The sequence below is a fragment of the Balaenoptera borealis genome, assembly GCF_965194805.1.
Source record: "Balaenoptera borealis genome assembly, chromosome: X".
NCBI classification, from domain to species: domain Eukaryota; kingdom Metazoa; phylum Chordata; class Mammalia; order Artiodactyla; family Balaenopteridae; genus Balaenoptera; species Balaenoptera borealis.
The window spans coordinates 86,737,446-86,753,409 of NC_138881.1; the positions used below are offsets into that span (position 1 = coordinate 86,737,446).

Consider the following 15,964-nt stretch of genomic DNA (forward strand, 5'->3'; position numbering starts at 1 on the left):
CGCGGGCTTCTCTCTAGTTGTGGTGTGCGGGTTTTCTCTCTCTAGTTGTGGTGCACGGGCTCCAGAGTGCATGGGCTCTGTAATTTGTGGCACGTGGGCTCTCTCGTTGAGGCATACGAGCTCAGTTGTTGTGGCATACGGGCTTAGTTGCCCCGCGGCATGTGGGATCTTAGTTCCCCAACCAGGGATCGAACCCACGTCCCCTGCATTGGAAGGCGGATTCTTTACCACTGGACCACCAGGGAAGTCCCAAGAGCTCTTTAGTTTAAATAATATTAATACCAGCATTAATTGAGTGCTTATTATGTGGCAGGTACTGTTGTAAGTCATTTATGATATCATTTAATACTCACAGTGCCCTTATGGGATGGGGCTATGATCATTTCCAGCTGACAGGTAAGGACACTGAAGCACAGAAAAGTTAAGTGGCTTGTCTGAGCTAAAACAGCTTAGATAGTACGGCTGGGATTTGAGCCTAGGCAGTCAGGCGGTGGTGCCTGGGCCCTAGTCATTTAAAACAACGAACAAATTGTGTGGAAAATTCAAATCGGGCCTGCAGGGAAATATTAGGAATCGACTGAACAATTCCAAGGACACCAGCCAGAAAGATCAGGATTTGTGAAGTCCATATCTGAACAGTCACCTAAATGGTTTCCTTAGCTAGTTTCTATATCCTACACCTTCTGTCCTTATCAAGCTTCCTATGATTCCTCTATCAACATGTCACTCCTTTGATCAAAAAGCTTCCAAGGGCTCCTTTCTGCCTATCTGATAGATCTCAAACTTGAATGTGCATCATACACACCTGTGGAGCTTACTTATAATACTGATTTCCTAAGCTGTGACCCAGAAAAGTTGATTTAGTAGGTTAGGGTGGGGCCTGGGAATCTGTGTTTTAAACAAGCTTTGCAAAACACTGGCCTATGTGGACAAAGCCCAAACGCTTTGTTCTAGCATTCAAGGCTGTCCATGACCTGGCCCCAACCCATCTAACTCCTGATATGAATACTCTCTTCTAGAAAGGCCATTGTCCTCTAACGTCTCATATAGGAAGCGTTTCTAACTCTAAACCTTTGCCCACACCCTCCTACCCATCTGGAATGACCTCCTGCCTTCTTGCCTCCTATCCAAACACTATACATCCTTCAAGGTGAAGCCCAAGTTTCACCTGCTCTACAAGACTTAAAATCCTTAAACTCTCCAGACCAGAAGGGTTGAACAATTAAGTCTCTACTTTCTGACCTCAATCCTTTTGGTATTTAACTGGTTTCAAGAGTATATGCCTTGCTTCCCCAATTAGATTGATGGCTGCCACTACCCACATGTGGCTATTTAAATTTAAGCTAATTAAGATTAAATAAAATTAAAATTTCCATTCCTCAGTCACAGTAGCCACATTTCAAGTGCTTAACAGCCACATGTGTATTGGTCAGCACAGAGAGAGACCATTTCCACGTCACAGAAAGTTCTAATGGACAGCGCGGCAGGAGTCTGCTATGGCTGTCACAGCCACAGCTACCTTCTTATATACACTCCCTATAAACATTGCTTGCTGTGAAGTTAAGTAACTATGTATCCTGACCACAAAATAGTGATGGATTTTCTTTTTAAACTCTGATTCCTACTTCCAGTAAAAATAAGGAGCTCAGAAGATAAGTTTCGAATGTAAATATCACTCAGCATTTCTAATCAAGTCTCAAAACCCTTGCCTTTTCTCAGCTCTCATCCTCCTTGACCCCTCGGCTGTATGTGGCATTATGTAGAGCAGATTTCCCTTGTCTACTCAAAATGCTCTCCTCCTTTGCTTCCATGACGCTGTAACAGCAAGAATGATCACCATTAATATACTGAGCTCTTACTGTGTGCCAGGCACTGTGCTAAGCATTTTACATACCTCATCAACCATATTAGGTAAATACTATTATTATCACCGTTTTATAGATGAGGCATCTAAAGGTCAAAGAGGTTAATTGATTTGCTCAAGGTCACAGAGCTAATAAGTGGTGGTGCTGGGACTAGAAACCTAAACCTCTCTTAAGGTTTTTCTCAAGGGTCATTACTAGATCAAATGCCTAAAATAGGCAAGGCAGACCATCAATGACAACATCAAAGAAAGGAAACAACCCATCGAAGGGAATCTCTTCTTTTCTTTTCTCCCTTTTTCTTCCCTGCCCTTCTAAAACTCTCTTTTATTCTATCTCACATAGCCCTCTGATAGATTTTCAAGGTCTTACCAGCCTGGGGAATTTAAACCCAATTAATAAGTACTTGAGAAAAAGTAACCATAGTAGGTCAGGGAGAGCAGGGACCATATATTGCCTTTCATTTTCAGGAATTCTGTTTTTTCCTAAATACCCTGTAGGCCCTTAACATTAAAACTTGTGTTGTTCAGGACTTGGAATTTCGACTGAAGCACTCTGCCAATAGTCCATTTTAATTACACTGGAGACTGTTTATAGCTTTTCTGTTCTCTGGGCTAGACTTTGTGTCCAGCAGCTACTACTAGAGCTAGTCAAACATGACAGAAATGCTGGAGGAGTCTGGCTTTAGGTTGGAACAGTCACCTGCTTACTAGTGTTTCACATTACCCTGTTTACTGATACCCTTAAGCAGGTCAAACTTAAGCATTCGTGGCCAGTACATCGAGCGTGAGGATATAGGAAAAAAAAGTTTATAGCAACTCTGAGCCCTGACTTCATGTAAAAGAGACAACCTGTTGATCCCCTGAACTCACCAGGCTCCCATAATGTGTTCTGAGCTACATAAGGCATAGTTACTCGAGACAGGGAGCTACGTTAATGACTGTGCAGACCCTTTAGGGTTTGAAGCCTCCATTACTTAGGTTAAAAAAGAATAAGGAGTATGGAAAATCTCTGTACCTTCCCCTCAATTTTGCTGTGAACATTAAACTGCTCTAAAAAAGTCTCTGTGGTTGCCAAGGTCTGGGGGGAGGGATGGATTGGGAGTTTGGGATTAGCAGATGCAAACTAGTATACAGAGGATGGATAAACAACAAGGTCCTACTGTATAGCACAGGGAACTATATTCAATATCCTTGATAAACCATAATGGAAAAGAATATGAAAAAGAATGTATATATTGGGCTTCCCTGGTGGTGCAGTGGTTGAGAATCTGCCTGCCAATGCAGGGGACACGGGTTCGAGCCCTGGTCTGGGAAGATCCCACATGCCCCAGAGCAACTAGGCCCGTGAGCCACAATTACTGAGCCTGCGCGTCTGGAGCCTGTGCTCCGCGACAAGAGAGGCCGCGATAATGAGAGGCCCACGCACCGCGATGAAGAGTGGCCCCCACTTGCCGCAAGTAGAGAAAGCCCTCGCACAGAAACGAAGACCCAACACAGCCATAAATAAATAAGTAAATAATTAATTAATTTTTTTAAAAAAAAGAATGTATATATGTATAACTGAGTCACTTTGCTGTACAGCAGAAATTAACACAACATTGTAAATCAACTATACGTCAATAAAATTAATTAAAGCAATAAAGTCTTAATAAAAAAAGAAAAATAAGGAATACTGGCTTCTCTTCCTAGCTCTGCCACTAACTGGCTATGCATGTGTGTGTGTGTGTGTGTGTGTGTGTGTGTACAAATATTTAGTGAGAACTTTTTTCCTTTTACTATCCATTCATGTACCATAAATATTATAGGGTATTGTTTTGTGTTCTTATATTGTACATAAGCGTAATTATACAGAATTTTATGCAAGGTTTTTTCTCAACAGTATGGTTTTGTTACATTTTGCTCTAGTTCTATGTTGCTACATGTAGTTATAACTCATTTCAACTGCTTTATGGAATATCATCAGACGAATTCACCATACTATAATTTATGTATTCATTCTGTTGATAGTAAAAAATGGAAAACAACCTAAATGACTATCACAAACTAAATCCTTCAGTGGACATCTGTACATGCATATGTATCCTTATTCACATGTGGGAGAGTTTCTCTTGATTAAAAATCCATGAGTGCTGTACACCTGAAACTAACACGACATTGTAAATCAACTATACTTCAGTCAATCAATCAATCAATCAAGCAATAAATAAATAAATAAAATGTACAATTTAAAAAAATCCATGAGTGGAATTACTTGGTCATAGGGTATGCATAAGTTCAGCTTTAGCAGACACTGGCAAATACTTTTCCAAAGTAGTTGTACCAATTTACACTACCACCAATAGTGGAAGAAAGTTCCAACTGACCCACATTTTCATCAGTACATGGTATTGTAGGTCTTTTTTCATTTTAACCACTCTGATGGATGTGTAGTGGGATCTCATTGTGGTTTAAGTTTAATTCCCATGATGACTAGTGAGATGGAGCACATTTCATAGGTTTATCATCTGATATGCTTTCTTAAAGGAGATACAGACAAGAACGAGAAAGAGGTGAGAGGAAGGATATGGCGGGGAGGTAGTGACTAAGGGATGGGGGTGGGATGATAACACTGTAGAAAGGGGAGCCTAAGGGCATTAAATCACACTTTCTAAGCAGACCAGTTTTTCTGAGGGCTAGCCAAGTGTACACAGATTTGGGAGTCTCTTAAATTCAGCAGCTAAAGGTGCTATAAAGGTGCATGTAAAAGTGTATGTTAAACATGTTTGAAGTAAATCATAAAAATCTGGCAGCGACCAAAGGCCAAGTTCTCTTTTCCACAACAGCAGCAGCTCTCGCTGCTTCCTGGCACCTTTCACCAAGTCGAGTTCCGAACGGGCTCTCAACGCCCTCATCTCAAAAAATGACAGCTCTGGCTTTGTGGATTCCACTTACAAGGCCACATGATACCAATGTTAAAGAGCACAGAATGGTAAATATTCTTCCCTTCCAGCTTTACTGAAGTATGATTGACAAAATAAAATTGTAAATATTTAAGGTGTACAACATGATGTTTTGATACATTTATACATTGTGAAATGATTACTACAATCAAGCTAATTAACATATCTATCACCTCACATAGTTACCTTTTTTCTTAAAAAAAAGTGTTCTTTTTACCTAGTACCAATCAAACAGAACTTTCTATGGTATTCGGTAATAGACTGTAAAGTAACATGGTTTAGATCACTGCATCTCAAACCTTCGTGTATGTGTGAATCCCCTGGAGATCTGTTACAATGCAGATTCTGATTCAGGAAATATGAGGTGACACCTGAGATTCTGTGCTTCTAACAAGCTCCTGGATGCGGCTGATCCAGGACCACACTGTGTGCTTACAACATGAGCTATGGAGTCAGACAGACCTGAGTTTAAATCCCAGCTCTGCTTTCTTAGCTGTGAAATCTCTGGTAAGCTATTTAATCTCTCTGAGCCTTAGTTTCCTCGCCTATAAAAAGATAAAAATTACCTACTTCATAGGTTTGCTGTGAAGGTTAAGTAAAATAATGCATATAAAATATGTATAGCCCAGTGCATGGAAAGAGTAAGTAATTGATAAATGCCAGCTATTGTTAATATTCCACGAACTGGCACTCCTACACATTATGATACTCTGAAGACTGTGCTTCAGAATGATTATCTGGAAGCACTGCAAGAGCCTAGATTAATCAGAGAGAGACAGATTGAATCATATTTAGTCATATTTTATGTTGAATCATATTTAGTCATATTTTATGTTAGGCTTACTTTATTGTATTCTAAGTCTTTGAAAATTGAGACTTCATCTGTTTCAGTCAGGGTCCCAGCAGGGAACAGATGGTGCACTTGCATTAGCATAATTAGTGGAAAGTTTACGAAAAGGACTATCCACAAAAGTGTGAGCAGAGTATAGGAAAACAAAGAGGGATAGATAGTGCAGTAACTTGGTGCTGTTACCACCCCTACAGCCAAAAGTATGAGGGGAGGGAACAGATACCAGAAAAAGGAGAATGTGGTGTAGAGAGGGTCCCCTTGAAAGGTGCTATGACCTTTAGTTAAGGGATAGCAGCCAACCAGAGGCAATCCTATAAGAAGGAAGCCAGGAATAAACAACCTGACCTCAGTTTCTTTTCTCCCTTTGATGTCCTGCCAGGGATCTCCACTGCCCAAACCCTACCAGAGGCCAAGAAGGAAAGAGAACTCACTGATGTAATCCATATAGGTTAGCCTCCTGGGGCACAGAGCAGGGTATAAAAGGGCAGAGGGTGGATCAGGAAGGGTAAGCAAAAGATATCTGGTACATCATCCATGACACATATACTTAACCAAAATTCTATCCAAAACAGAACACTATTCTGACCAAGCCAAAAGAGAACAGACTACTATTTTAGACAAAGCTAAACTCAACTAGTTTATCACCAAATGAGGATCAATAACTTCCAGGGTATCTCCCCATCAGATGTCCCATAATCATCCAAAACTCAACACAGCTACAACTGAAATCATCTTCCTCTATCACCATAACTCAACTTTCCCATTTCCATCAAAGGTGGCCTTTGATATGTTAGTCTCTCAGCCTGAAACATTCTTCCCTTTCCTCCTTGTATATTTAAATCTTACCTACCTACCTTTAAGTTCTAACTCAAACACTTCTCCTTCCTTCAAAAGGTCTTCCCCCAGCTATTTTAGCCTACAGTGATTTCCCTTTTCTCTGGACCCTCATTGCCAGTAATTTAGTCACTAGTGTCAGGTATTGTTATTTAACTAGTTTGGGGTATATATACCATCGCCCCAACTAAATAGTATACTTCTTGAAGGCAGGAACTATGTCTTAACTTTATTTTTTTCTCCTTGTCAAGACCAAGCATCTTGAGACTTACCGAATATATGTACATGATAAACACCTAAAGAATGAAGAATAGGGAAAGAATAGCAGGATTCAAATTTTTAATCTCATTTTTCTATGACAGCTTCTCAGAAAAAGGCTCTCTGAAGAACTGCCTGGCCTTACATAGAAATATGCAGGCACAAAGGACAGCTCTGTTCTCATCTATCCACTTGGCATTTTTAAAACACTCTTCTAAGTAACCCTTGGGTTAAATAGAGAATCAAAACAGAAATTACAAACTTTTTAGAAATGATCAGCAAGGAAATCAAAACCCATGATATGCTGCTAAAGTGGTACTCATAAGAAAGTTGTAGTATTAAATTCATTTATTTATTCCAATATATTCAAATATATTTCAACTGATAATACATGATTTTCACTGACAAAAAATGAATTAAAGTCAACTCAAGAATACACATAAATAACAATAAAATATACCCAAAGAAAGAAATAATTAAATATTTTTTCAAAATTAATGGCCCATTTCTCTCTAGTCTTCCTTCTTACAACAACAAAAAAAACCTGGACAAAATAACAATCAAGTGTAGGAAGATTCTGAAAAGTGGAAAGAAGAAAGTGGACTGCCTGGAGACTTTAGGATGTGAGGAACACTACAGTGGTGAGTTGCCTGGGATTTCTTTTTGCTTCCCATATATTGCAGATAAGGCACCGGAGAAGACTACAACCTGAAATTGCCAAAAGGCCCAGACCAAGAAAAGCCCCAAGAGAAGATCGTTCCCTTTAGTTAAATAATCAGGGAAATGGCTGCCTAGCAGAACAGAAAATATTTTTGATAATACCCAACCTACTCTAACCAAACATCAAAGGAAAAACTGCCCCTTCCCTGTGGTGTCAGTGGTGCCAAATAGAGCCACCCATGTCTGGCCCCACATGGCAGCAGTTAGACAGGGAGAGTTGGCCCTCTGTTTCCCCCACAAGTGTGATATCAGTGGGACCAAACAGAGAACAGAACTTCCACCCCACCTCCCTGGTAGCAAAGAAGTGGAACAAGGCAATGCAAGGTGGTGCTAGCTGGCACTCCATTTGCCCACTGGAGTAATGTTAGTGGGGCCATCCCCACCTGGCAGCAGTGAGGTAGTGAGAGTCAACCCTCCATTCCCCATTTTTCCATCTGGTGTTGAGGGGATCTAGGAGGGAGCTGAACTTCCACACCCTTCAGGAAGTAAAGAGCCTCAGGGGGGCTGTGGGAAAATGAAAAAAGGACAGAATTTATATCATTGGAGTCTCAGAAAAAGAGAAAAAAGACTATAGGGCTGAAAAAGTATTTGAAGAAATAACTGGCTGAAAGCTTCCCAAAGATGAAAATGTGGATATTAGTAGACTGTGATAAGTTTCTTATGTATAATGTAATAATTAGAGTAACCACTAAAAAATCTATTTAAAAATATGTTCAAAACGTGTAGAGATAAACCAAAATGGAATTCTTTAAAAAGGTTCAAGGGACTTCCCTTGTGGCACAGTGGTTAAGAAACCGTCTGCCAATGCAGGGGACACGGGTTCGAGCCCTGGTCTGGGAAGATCCCACATGCTGTGGAGCAACTAAGCCCGTGCGCCACAACTACCGAGCTTGCACTCTAGAGCCCGTGCGCCACAACTACTGAAGCCCGCGTGCCTAGAGCCCGTGCTCCGCAACAAGAGAAGCCACCGCAATGAGAAGCCCGCACACCGCAATGAAGAGTAGCCCCCGCTCAACGCAACTAGAGAAAGCCCATGTGCAGCAACGAAGACCCAATGCAGCCATAAATAAATAAATAAATAAATAAATAAATATCTTTCTAGAAAAATTAAAAATTAAAAAAAAAGTTCAAGTAACACACAGCAAGGCAGAAAAAATTGAGAAGAGGAACAAAAAACAGAGGGAACAAACAAGAAACAAAAATAAAGCAGCAAACATAAGCCTTAACATATCAACAATTACATTAAATGTAAATGGCCTAAATAAACCAATTAAAAAATGAGTTTGGTAGAGTGGCTTAAAAAAACATGACCCAAACATGCTGTCTACAAGAAATCCAATTCAAACATAATGACATAGGTAGCTTGAAAAGAAAAGGATGTAAAAAGATATACCATGCATAGTGTCAAAAGATAAAATAGACTTTGGAACAAAGAAAATTACAAGAGACAGAGAAGGATATTACATAATGATAAAAGGGTAAATTCCACAAGAAGACGTAGCAGATCTAAGTGTGGATGTACCAAACAACAGAGATGCAAAATACATAAGGCAAAAACTAATAGAAATGAAAAGACAAATACACTTAGAAAGTTCAATATCCCTCTCTCAACAATTGATAGAACTATTAGAAAATCAGCAAGGATATAGAAGAACTAAACAACACCATCAGCCGACATTTGCAAAACATTCAACCCAACAGAAGAACACATTCTTCTCAAGAGCCCATGTAACATTCACCAAGACAGACCATCTCCTAGACCATAAAATAAATTTGAACAAACTTAAAAAAACCAAAACTTTAAAAAAGTGTTCTCTGACCACTGTGAAACCAAACTAGAAATCAATAACAGAAAAACAACAGGAAAATCTCCAAACGTTTGGAAATTAAGCAACTCACATATAAACATATCATGGATCAAAGAAGAAATCTCAAGGGAAATTTTAAAAATACACTGAACTGAATAAAAATGAAAATACAATATAGTATCAAAATTTGCAGGATGCAGCCAAAAGCAGTGCCAAGAAGGAAATTTATAGCACTAAATCCCTACATTAGAAAAGAGGAAAACTCTCAAAAAAAAATCTAAGCTCCCATTCTACTTTAAGAAACTATAAAAACAACAGTAAAATAAACTCAAAGCAAAGAAGGAAGGAAATCATAATGATAAGAACAGCAATCAATAAAATTGATAACAGAAAAACCACACAGAAAATGAATGAAACAAAAAGCTGGTTCTTTGAAAAAAATCAACAAAACTAATAAACTTCTAGAAAGACTGACCAAAAAAATAAGATGCAATTTACCAATATCAGGAATAAAAGATGAAATATTGCCACAGAACTTGTATACATCAACAGGATAAGGGAATACTATGAACAACTTTACACAAATAGATCTGACAGTTTAGATGAAATGGATCAATTCCTTCAAAAGCATAAATTACCACAACTCACCCAATATGAAATAAATAATTTGAGTAGTTCCATAACTATTAAGAAAATTAAACTCATAGTTCAAAAGCTGCTGAAAGAGAGATCTCCAAGCCCAAATGATTTTACTAGAGAATCCTATCAAACCACTTAAAGAATTAACATTAATTCTACACAATCTCTTTCAGAAAAGAGGAGGGAATTCCAAGTCACTTATGAGGCCAATATTATCTTGAGATAAAAATCAGATAATGCCAGTAGAAAAAAAGAAAACTACAGTCCATTATCACTCATAAACAAAGATTCAAAAATCCTCAACAAAATATGAACAAATAGAACTCAGCAGCATATAAAAATAATTATGTACCACAACTACGTGAGGTTTATTCCAGGGATACAAGGCTGGCTCAATATTTGAAAATCAGTGTAATCCAACTATCAACAGGCTAAAAAAGGAAAACCATATTGGTCATGTCAAATGATGTAGAAAAAGTGTTTGACTAAATTCAACACCCATTCATGACAATAGCTCTCAGCAAATAAGGAATACAAAATAACTTCATTAACCTAGTAAGGAACAACCACAAAAAACCAGAGCTAGCATTTTCCTTAAGGCTGAAAGACTGAATGCTTTCGGAAACAAGGCAAGAATGTCTGCTCTCACCACTGCTATTCAACATAGTACTAGATATTGTAATCAGCACTATAAGGCAAGAAAAATGAAATTAAAGGAAAAAAGATTAGAAAGGAAGAAATAAAACCACCCATTTATGGATGACATGATTGTCTTTGTAGAAATTCACACACACATACGTACACACACACACACACACACACACACACACTACTGATACTACACACAACAAACTGGACGGATCCAAACGGAATTATGTTGAGTGAAAAATCTAATCTCAAAAGGTTACATACTGTATGATTCCATTTATATAACATTCTCAATAATGAAATTATAGAGATGAAGAACAGGTAAGTGGTTTCCAAGACTCAGAGGCATGGAAGGAAAGATGATTGTGACTATAAAGGAGCAGCAAGAAGGATCTTTGTGGTTAAGGAACAGTTCTGTATTTTTATTATGGTGGTGGTTATAAAAATCTATTCATGTGTTAAAATTGCCCAGAATTTCAGGACAACTGGATATCCACCTGCAAAAGAATGAAGTTGGACCACTTCTTCATACCATTTATAAAAATTAACTTTAAATGGATGAAAAACATTAGTGTAAAGCGTAAAATTATACAACTCTTAGAAGAAAACAGCCATAAATCTCCATGAACTTGGATTAGGCAGTGGTTTCTTAGATATGATACCAAAAGCACAAATAATAAAAGGAATAACAGATAAATAGGACTTCATCAAATTTAAAAAATTTTGCCGCAAAGGACACCATCAAGAAAGTAAAAACACGACCCACATGATGGGAGAAAATTTTGAAAATCATATATCTGATAAAGTTCTTGAATCCAGACTATATACATAACTCTTACCACTCAACAATAAAAAGACAAACAACCAAACTTTTTAAATGGACAAAAGATTTGAATAGATATTTCTCCAAAGAAGATATACAAATGGCCAGTAAGCACATGAAAAGATGCCCAACATCATGAGACATCAGAAAAATGTAAATCAAAACCACAATGAGATACCATGACACACACCAGGATGGTTATAATCAGAAGGACAGATAATAAAAAGTATTGTCAAAGATGTGGAAAAATTGGAACCTTCACACTGATGCTGGAATTGTAAAATGGTGCAGCTCCTTTCAAAAACAGTCTGGCACTTCCTCAAAAAGTTGTTCCCATATGACTTAGCAATTCCACTCCTAGACATATCATCAAGAGAAATGAAAAGATATGCCCATACAAAATTTTGTACACAATGCCATCACAGCATTATTCCTAAGAGCCAGAAAATAAAAACAACCCAAAATGTGCATCAACTGATGAATGGATAAACAAAATGTGGTATATCCAATACAATACAACCGAATATTATTTAGCAATAAAAAGAAATAAAGTACTGATACATGCTACAACATGGATGAATCTTTAAACTATTATGCTAAGTGAAAGAAATCTGTTACAAAGGATTACATATTGTATCATTCCATTTACATGAAAGGTACATAATAGGCAATCAATAGAGACAGAAAATAAATTACTGGTTGCCTAAGGCTGGGGGTGGGAAGAAAAGGTGAGTTACTTCCAACAAGGAATACCCTACACAGCAAAGTTATCATTCAGAATTGAAGGAGAGATGTAAAACTTTCCACACAAGCAAAAGATAAAGGAGCTCATCAGCACTAGATCAGCCTTATAGGAAATGTTAAAGGGACTTCTTTAAGCCAAAACAAAAGGGTGCTAATTAGTAACAGGAAAATATATGAAAGTAAAATCTCACTGGTAAAGGTAAATATATAGTAAAATTCAGAAAATCTAATGTTGTAAAGGTGCTGGATTAATCACTTATAAAGCTAGTATGAAGGTTAAAAACAAAAGTAGTAAAAATAACTATAACCACAATAATTTGTTAATAGATACACAAGATAAAAAGTTGTAAATTGTGACATCAAAAACATAAATCATGGGGAGGGGAGTAAAAATACAGAGATCTGGAATGCATTCAAACTTAAATTGTTGTCACATTAAACAGACTGTCATAAGTTGTTATATGTAAGCCTCATGGTAACCACAAAGCAGAACCTTATACACAAAAGATAAAGGACTACAGAAAATCATCAAATCACAAAGGAAGAGAGCAAGAGAAGAAGAAACAGAGGAACTACAAATCAGCCAAAAAACAATGAACAAAATTGCAATAAGTACACACCTATCAAAAATTACTTTAAATGTAAGTGCACTAAAGTCTCCAATCAAAAGACATAATGTAGCTGAATGTATTAAAAAAAAAAAGCTAAGACCCATATATATGCTGCCTACAACATTCTGAAAATGAAGGGATGGAAAAATATATTCCATGCAAATGAAAACCAAAAGAAAGCTGGGACAGCTATACTTACATCAGACAATATAGACTTTAAGATAAAGACTGTAATAAGAGAAAACGAAAGTCATTACATAATGATAAAAGGGTCAATCCAACAAGAGGATATAACATTTGTAACTATTTATGCACCCAACATAAGAGCATCTAAGCAGATAAGCAAATATTAACAGACCTAAAGTGAGAAACAGACAATAATACAACAATTGTAGGGGACTTTAATAATGCAGTTTCACCAATGGTTAGATTATCCAGACAGAAAATCAATAAGAAAACATTGGCCTTAAACAACACATTAGACCAGATGGGTTTAACAGACATGTATAGTACATTCCATCCAAAAGCAACAGAATAAACATTCTCCTCAAGCACACATGGAACATTCTCCAGGATAGATCATATGTTAGGCCATAAGTCTTAATAAATTTAAGAAGACTGAAATCATATCAAACATCTTTTCTAAACACAATGGTATGAAATTAGAAATCAATTACAAGAAGAAAACCAGAAAATTCACAAATAGGTGGAGGTTAAGCAAAATGCTACTGAACAACCAATGAGTCAAAGAAGAAATCAAAAGAGAAATCAAAAAATATCTTGAGACAAATAAAAATGTAAATACAACATATGAAAACTTACAGAATACAGCAAAAATGTTCCAATATTGATTGCAGTGATAGATGCACAACTCTTTGAATATACTAAAAACCACTGAATTGCACATTTTAAATGGAAGAATTGTATGGTTTGTGAATTATGTCTCAATAAAGCTGTTATTTTTTAAAATGCATAGAACTATACACACACATAAATGAGTGCATATAAAACTGGTGAAATCTGAGTAAGGTTTATGCATTTTTATCAGTGTCAGTTTCATAGTTCTAATATTGTACTATAGTTATACAAGCTATTATCGTTAATAATAGGGGAAGCCAGGTGAAATGTACATAGGACCTCCTTGTACTGTGAATCTGTAGTCATTTCAAAATAAAAAGTAAAAATCCTGAATATACCATCAACAGACAAATAGATAAAGAAGTTATACACACACACACACACACACACACAATGGGATATTACTCAGCCATAAAAAAATGAAAATTTGCCATTTGCAACAACATGGATGGACCTGGAGGGCATTATGCTTAGTGAAATAAATCAGACAGAGAAAAACAAATACTATATTATCACTTACATGTGGAATCTGAAAAATAAAACTAGTGAATATAACAAAAAAGAAACAGACTCACAGATATAGAGAACAAACTAGTGGTTACCAGTGGGGACAGGGAAGGGGGAAGGGCAAGATATGGGTAGGGGATTAAGAGGTACAAACTACTATGTATAAAATAAATAAGCTACAAGGATATATTGTACAGCACAGGGAAAATAGTCAATATTTTATAATAACTATAAATGGAGTATAATCTAGAAAAATTCTGAATCATTATCTTGTACACCTGAAATTGATATATTGTAAATCAACTATACCTCAATTAAAAAAATATAAACATTCATCTTGTTAAAAACAATCCTGAACATGAATGTTTATTCTAGCTCCATTCACAACTGCCAAAAATTGGAAATAATCCAAATGTTCCTCAGAAGATAGAATACACTGTGGTACATCCACACAATGGAATACTATTTAGCAATAAAGAGAAACCGACTATTTATAGACACAACTATTTGGATGAATTTCAATGGCATGAGGCTGATGTAAAAAAAACAGTTTTAATCATAAATGTATGATTCCATATATATAACATTCTCGAAATGACAAAACTATGATAATAGAGAACAGATTATTAGTTGCCAGAGGTTAGTGGGGTGGGGGAGGTTGGGGAAGAGGTGAAACTATAAAGGGACAGCAACAGAGAGCTTTTTGGGGTCATGGAACTGTTCTGTATATAGATTGTGGTGGTGGATACATGAATCTATGTGTCTTAAAAGTGTATAGATGTGGGTTTTTAAAGTCTACTTTAAGGTATGATAATGTTGAAAAGAGAAGAGAAAGGAATAGAGAATAAACATGTAGATTAAATAAGATGATGGTTACTAGGGTGTTCACTTTATAGTAACTCTTTAAGCTAAGTTTTGTTTTGTGTAGTTTTCTGTATCTTTATTTTAACTAAAAAGTTGTTTAAAATAAAAATAACAGGGATGAAAGGGGAAATGGAAATAACCTGGGTCAGGGAAGGCTTCTTTTGAGGAGATGACAGGAAGATGAGAGAATTGAGAGATGAGAACGAACCATGAAAGTGAAGGGTGGGAGGAGAGTATTTGAGGCAGAGAACTGGAGGCAGGAGAGAAGGGGTAGGATAGAAGGAGGTCCTGATGCAAGAACAAGTAGCTGTTCACATCCATCCCAGCAATAGGAGGTGTGTGTGTGTGTGTGTGTAGATTTATTATAAGGTACTGGCCCATGCATTTATATAGTCTGGCAAGTCCCAAGATCTGCAGGGTGAACTGGCAAGCTAGAGATTCAGGAGAGCCGATTGTTTAGTTCCAGTACGAGTCCTAAGGCCTGAAAACCAGAAGAGTGGATGGTTGTAGTTCCAGTCCAAAGGCCAGGGGACTCAAGACCCAGGAAGAGCCGTTGTTTCACTTTGAGTCTGAAGGCAGGAAAGAAGTCAATGTCCCAACTCAAAGGCAGTCAGACTTCTGTCTGACTCCTTCCTCTCTTACTTGGGGGAGGGTCAGCCTTTTTGTTCTTTTTTTTTTTTAAGAACAAAGCTTTTTTTAAAATCAATTAATTAATTAATGGCTGTGTTGGGTCTTCGTTTCTGTGCGAGGGCTTTCTCTAGTTGCAGCAAGTGGGGGCCACTCTTCATCGCGGTGCACGGGCCTCTCACTAACGCGGCCTCTCTTGTTGCGGAGCACAGGCTCCAGACGCGCAGGCTCAGTAATCGTGGCTCACGGGCCTAGTTGCTCCGCGGCATGTGGGATCTTCCCAGATCAGGGCTCGAACCCGTGTTGCCTGCATTGGCAGGCAGATTCTCAACCACTGCGCCACCAGGGAAGCCCCAGCCTTTTTGTTCTT

At 37.5% G+C, this 15,964-nt stretch overlaps 1 protein-coding gene across 1 annotated transcript in view; it reads right to left on the reverse strand.

Annotated features, from left to right (window-relative positions):
• Window positions 1-15,964, reverse strand: part of LOC309620531 (tRNA (uracil-5-)-methyltransferase homolog B-like) — a 111,720-nt gene that overhangs the window by 20,314 nt on the left and 75,442 nt on the right.